The sequence below is a fragment of the Triticum aestivum genome, chromosome 5A (genome assembly GCF_018294505.1).
Source record: "Triticum aestivum cultivar Chinese Spring chromosome 5A, IWGSC CS RefSeq v2.1, whole genome shotgun sequence".
Classification (NCBI taxonomy): domain Eukaryota; kingdom Viridiplantae; phylum Streptophyta; class Magnoliopsida; order Poales; family Poaceae; genus Triticum; species Triticum aestivum.
The window spans coordinates 532,727,727-532,734,583 of record NC_057806.1 but is presented as its reverse complement, the minus strand read 5'-3'; positions in this window follow the sequence as shown (position 1 = coordinate 532,734,583).

Genomic DNA, 6,857 nt, shown 5'->3' with positions numbered 1-6,857 from the left:
ATATTTTGTTTGTCCCAATTATGCCTATGACCGTGCTCGTCCAGCTCACTCCTATGATGTACCGCCGGTAAGTTGTTCAAGTTCAAAGAGTATTCAACCCTACAACTTGAACCTATCTTACTAATGACCACATTTGTTCTTTATACGTACGTAGTCGCCGCCTCCACTTTGTAAGTACTTCACATGGATAGATTAAGATGTGCCAGAAGATGTTAAGAAAGATCAACATCGAGATTGTCTACGGAGGCAGCGGTTGTTTGAAGAAGCATTTTAGAGAGGCTTGGATGAAGAGCGTCGTGAAGAGGAGAGGATGGAGTGAAAGAAGCGTGAGGAGGAGAGGGCACGCAAGGATAAGATTGCTCGTCAAGAGGAGAGAGCAAGAAAGCTGGCAAGGGCTTGTTAAGCCCAAGAGGAGGATGAGGCACGCGACAAGAAAGGAAAATGGCCTCGTGTGACCCAATAAGGCCTTCATTTCGAAAAACTAGTCATGAACTATGCCTTCGATTCGAGAAACGTCTGATGAACTATGTCTTTGATTTGTGAAACTTGTTTTGAACTATGTACTTTATTTGCGAAACATGTCGTGAACTATGTCTTTGATTTCTGAAACTTGTGATGAAACTATGTCATGAACTACATTTGTTGTGTTTCTGTTGCTGTCAATTGAAATGATGAACACGATGAAAAATAGAGCAAACTCTTGCTCTGCTTCGCACCCTACCGCCAGAAGCCTTGGCGGTAGGCAATGAAACCCTACCGCCATAGGGCGTGGCGGTAGGTTGTCGATATGTCCTGGAACACAAATGCTTCCCTGTTCTGCAGTAGGGTGGCCACCCAACTGCCTGCTCTGCTGAGTGTCCTGTGACCAAATCGGCCACATTTTTGGCGGTAGGGTTGGTCACCCTACCGCCAGCCTTCTTGGCAGTAGGGTTGGTCACCCTACAGCCTGATCTGCTGCCTCCTGTCACCAAATCGGCCACATTTCCGATGGTAGGGTTGGCCACCCTACCGCCAACCATCATGTTGGTAGGCCCCTACCGTCAGGGTTCATGGCGGTTGGGTTGGCCACTCTACAGTAATTTTTACTGTGAACAAATCGGCCAAATTTTTTACGGTAGGGTTGGCCAGCCTACTGTCGGAGCCCATGGCGGTAGGGTGCCGATCCATGTCCCTTTCCCTTTCTTTTTTAGCCCTTTGCCTTTCCATTTCTTACAAACTTCTATGAACTAAGCATCCACAAATGACATCTAGTCATGATGGAGTAGCAAAGACATAAATAAATGAGCATAGTTCATTACATCCACAAAAGACACTTTTTCAAATGACTTAAAACATCTAGCGATACGAATGACATGAGTTCAAACTAGAAGCTCAAGCTCGAGCATACATTTTCTAAAACGGAAAAAGATCTAAAACGTACAAGACGTTCAGTTTGTGAGTCACGATGAGGATTAGGCTTCAGTTGAAAATCCGACGATCCCGCCCAATTCTCCAACACACTTTTCGTTTCACCGAACCAGGCCCATCGAGCATGGTGTTCCGGAATCTCTAACATGCCTTTTGTGATTGCCCATCCAATGACCTAACCGGGTTTTCTCAAGTCCATCTCGGGGAATTCTTCTATGGTCATAAAGAAAAAGATCTCCGTTGCCAAAGAATGTCTGCAAGCATATTCCATCTCATGCATCTCATTAAGTATCTTTTTTTTTTCTTTCACAAGCCTCCAGAAAACTTTTTTCTTCTTAAGATTAGAAGGTTCCTCCATAAAAGGATACTTGTTGTCGTGGTTTTGTCATGGCAGATGTCTTCATGAAAGGACTTAGTCGTGGAGCCATCGCTACGGGTTAGCTTAAAGGGGTTAAAGCAGACAAGGGATGCAAGAGAGTTTTGTACTAGTTCGGCCCCTTACGATGAAGGTAAAAGCCTACATCTAATTGTGATGGAATTGATGGGGTTTCGATGACCAGGGAGCTAATACGCTTTGCCTGAGTCTCGAGTTGTTGTCTCTTCTCCTGAACCGCCGCCGGGTCATCCCCTTATATACATGGGTTGACGCCTGTCGGTTTACAGAATCCCGAGGCCGGCTCATAAACGTGTCCGGCTCGGTCTCCGTTCTTTCTATCTTACAATACAAGTTACATATCAACGCTGGTTTATATCTACAGGCCTTAAACCGGTTCTGGGCCTTGGGCCTTCATAAAGCGTCACCGTCTGTCTTCACGGGCTTCAGATATGATGAACCACTGATGGGGTTAACCCGGCCTCTCCTGGCCGGTTTACGCCCAGCGGTAATATCCCCAACATTAGGCCCAGACTGATTTTAACTGGTTCATGTCAGTCCTAAGCACTTCATAAAATTTCTTCTTCCATATCTTCACACAATCTGTAAACCGCCATGATGTCATCTTCCAAGACCATGGTAAACCGCCATGACATCATATGTCATTTTAAACTATATATACTCATCTTCGTTAATGGCCCTCCGACAATCGAGGAAATATAGCTGTCACACACCCCATTTTTTGGGCTCCTCGATTCTCGTGCCTGCCTTTTGTCCACTCCTCTTATAAATAGGGCCGAGGGGTCATTTTCACTTTTCCCTCTCGTGCCTCTTCACGTCGTCGTCTTCCTCGCGCTGCTCAACCTCTGGAGCTCCGCCGCCACCGTCGACCATCGCCTCTGCCTCAACTCCGGCCTCTGCATCACCCTGAGCGTACCAGAGAACCATGGCGCTTCTCCGCTCTTCCATCAGCATCGGTAAGCTTTCTGTTTTTCCACCATAGATCTGTTTCTAGGGTTTCAGTGTTCGTCGGTGTTCGTCGGTGTTCCTTGTTTATGTAAGGACTCTTTGATTCAAACCTGGATATTACTCTGTATAGTGACAGCCATAGCGTTTCTTTCCATCCATTCACCCCGTTTAAATAGAAGATCCCATCTAAACCTTCATCAATTGTTTCGATACTAACTCTTAGGTCTGAATATGTTTTCCTTTTCTGACATGCGGCAGATCCAAAATTATAATGCCAACTTGTGAAATCTGTTTTTCCTTCACTTATACATCTGTAGACTTGTACCTTCAATGCCAGATTAGGCGGTTTAACTTGATAGAAAAAATGACGACCCGGTAGATATCATTAGTCCCCTTATTGAACCGCCAATATACTTCACCATTATACTGTCTTCATTAGTAAACTCCGGTTTATGATCAGCCAACTCCGGTTTGATAACATGCTTACACCATTATATCGTTGTATAGTTGTCCACTGTAAATCTTTAAACTGGCAAACATAATGTTTCAGATTTTTCGTTGCCATGGCCAAGCAAGTCTATGAATGCAACTGGGCTCCTTCTCGAGTGACTGAAGAACAGCTAAACAACCTTGTTAAAACCGGTGCTTTAGCGAAGAAAGATGTTATCCACTGGAGGGTCCCTGGCCCGGAAAATCCTCCTACCCCCAAGGACGGAGAGGTAGTTGTATTTGCTGATCATTTAGGCCGGGGTTTCAGCCCTCCTGGTTCAAAAAATTTCCGGGATGTACTGGCCAGCTTTCAACTGCGCCCTTAAGACATCGACCCTAATTCTGTGACCAACATCTGCCACTTCCAAGTTTTTTGTGAGGTCTACCTTCAAGAGGAACCTACAGTAGAATTGTTCAGGGATTTCTTTCACTTAAACCGTCGCACAGAATTCACAGACGGGCCCAACACTGAATTTGGTGGAATGGCGGTTTAGAAAAGGAAGGAAGTTACTTTTCCTCATCCCAAATTTCACAGTCACCCCAAGGAATGGAACGCCACTTGGTTTTATTGCAAAGACACATCTCCACCTGATGAGAACCCCCTGCCGGGTTATTGCCCTGAACGCCTGAGCAACACACATCCTTTCCCTCAGAGGTTGACTGTAAAAGAGAGGGCCAACTATGCTCCTCAATTATCAAAGCTTAGAGCCTTCCTGGCGAACGGTTTGATAGGAGTTGACCTGGCTCGTTGTTGGATAGGCTGGAGTATTTTGCCCTTAAGCCGGCGCTCCAGTTTGATGTGTGAATATACGGGGAGTTTGAAGGATGCTCAGCGGCACATTGACATTCAGCTTACAGATGAAGAAATCACTGAGGCAGTAAAATAGATGTTGAATGAACCGGAGGCTGTCTGTGCCCAAACTGGACTACTCCCTTTCTGCACCTTCAACAAACCGCCAGCTGTAAGAATCATATAACCTTTTTATCTGAAATTGCTTCTGTCTAAATATTCTTAGTATTAGCCACGAAGTCTAAGCTATGGTCCGCTTTAGGCTTGCTGGCGTTTCCATGACCCGCCGGGTTGTGGTGCTACCCCTTGGCGTTGCCGCTCCTTTTTCCCTTCCCGGTCTTATCATCGTCAGACTCGGGATCCTTGGTACTATCACAATCGGCATACTTCACCAGAGCAGCCATGAGGGTTCCCATGTCATTACAATGACGTTTGAGCCGTCCCAACTTCAACTTCAGGGGTTCAAACCGGCAATTGCCTTCCAATGTTAAAACTGTTGTATCAGCGTTGATGCGGTCCGATGAATGCAAAATTTCTGAGACCCGGCGCACCCAGTGGGTTGTTGACTCCCCTTCCTCCTGGACACAGGCAGGTAAGTCCACAAATCGACATAGGCTGCTTGTATGTATCCTTGAAATTCTGGATAAACCGGGATCTCAACTCGGCCCATGACCTGATAGTATTAGCCGGTAAGCTCTTTAGCCAAGTGCGGGCCGTCCCTTCAAGCATCACGGTGAAGTACTTCGCACACGCCACCTCATCGACGTCTAGCATCTCCATGGCCATCTCATAGATTTCGACCCATGTCTCAGGGGATAAATCGGTGGTGTAATTTGGCACCTTATGCGGGCCTTTTGTAGGACCTTGAAGTAGATGTGTCTAGAGGGGGGTGATTAGACACATAATGCTAAAGTTGCAATTTTTTAAGCTTTTTCAGTTTAAGTGGAATTTATGCATAATTTCAGCATTCAAAATACATATCAAGCAAGCATGCAAAGAGTATATGAGCAACGAAAAAGTAAAGCATGCAACTTGCAAGAATGTAAAGGGAAGGGTTTGGAGAATTCAAACGCAATTGGAGACACAAATGTTTTTCCGTGGTTCGGATAGGTGATGCTATCCTACATTCACGTTGATGGAGACTTCAACCCACGAAGGGTAACGGTTGCGCGAGTCCATGGAGGGCTCCACCCACGAAGGGTCCACAAAGAAGCAACCTTGTCTATCCCACCATGGCCATCGCCCACGAAGGACTTGCCTCACTAGCGGTAGATCTTCACGAAGTAGGCGATCTCCTTGCCCTTACAAACTCCTTGGTTCAACTCCACAATCTTGTCGGAGGCTCCCAAGTGACACCTAGCCAATCTAGGAGACACCACTCTCCAAGAAGTAACAAATGGTGTGTTGATGATGAACTCCTTGCTCTTGTGCTTCAAATGATAGTCTCCCCAACACTCAACTCTCTCTCATAGGATTTGGATTTGGTGGAAAGAAGATTTGAGTGGAAAGCAACTTGGGAAGGCTAGAGATCAAGATTCATATGGTAGGAATGGAATATCTTGGCCTCAACACATGAGTAGGTGGTTCTCTCTTAGAAAAAGGATGCTGGAAGTGTAGGCTTAGTCTGATGGCTCTCCCTCGAATGAAGAGGAGGTGGAGGGGTATATATAGCCTCCACACAAAATCCAACCGTTACACACAGTTTTCCAATCTCGGTGGGACCGAATCAACAAACTCGGTCGGACCGAAAAGGTAAACCTAGTAACCATTAGAGATTTCGGTGGGACCGACTGAATCAACTCGGTGGGACCAATGTGCTAGGGTTAGGGTAAATCCAAAACTCGGTTTGACCGATTACTCAAACTCGGTGGGTCCGATTTGGGTAATAAGTGAAACAGAGAGTTGGCCAAGCAAACTCGGTGGGACCGATTGCATATCTCGGTGGGACCGAGAATAATGCAATAGGTAACAGAGATTTTGCAAGCCCATCTCGGTGAGACCGAGATCCCATCGGTGAGACCAAACTGATTAGGGTTTGGCAGTGGCTTATGACATGTGAAACTCGGTGGCGCCGGATAGAAATAATCGGTATGACCGAGTTTGGCTTAGGGTTTAGGTCATTTGTGGATATGGGAAAGTGGTTGAGGATTTTGGAGCATATCACTAAGCACATGAAGCAAGAGGCTCATTAAGCAACACCTCATTCCTCCTTGATAGTATTGGCTTTTCCTATGGACTCAATGTGATCTTGGTTCACTAAAAATGTAAAATGAAGAGTCTTGAGCTTTAAGCTTTAGCCAATACTTTGTCCTTAGCATCTTGGAGAACTTCCCACAACCTTTAGTCCATGCCACTCCATTGTTGAACTTTTCTGAAACATACTAGATAGAAAAGTTAGTCCAACAAGAGATATGTTGTCATCAATTATCAAAACCACCTAGGGAGCACTTGTGCTTTCAATCTCCCCCTTTTTGGTAATTGATGGCAACATACATCAAAGCTTTAGATAAAGATATAAAGAACAGCAAGTAAAGCTTTGGAAGGACATGTAACACACATAGGCTCCCCCTACATGTATGCACTCGTATGAATATAAAATATAGAAGCATGTGAGAGCATAATCATGACAAAGTAGGCAAAGTGTTACTCTAGGATCGAAAGTATGTCTAGAGGGGGGTGATTAGACTACTTGACCAAATAAAAACTTAACCTTTTCCCAATTTTAGTTCTTGGCAGATTTTAGCTATTTTAGGACAAGTCAAGCAATCATCACACAATTCAAGCAAGCATGCAAAGAGTATATTGGCAGCGGAAAGTAAAGCATGCAAC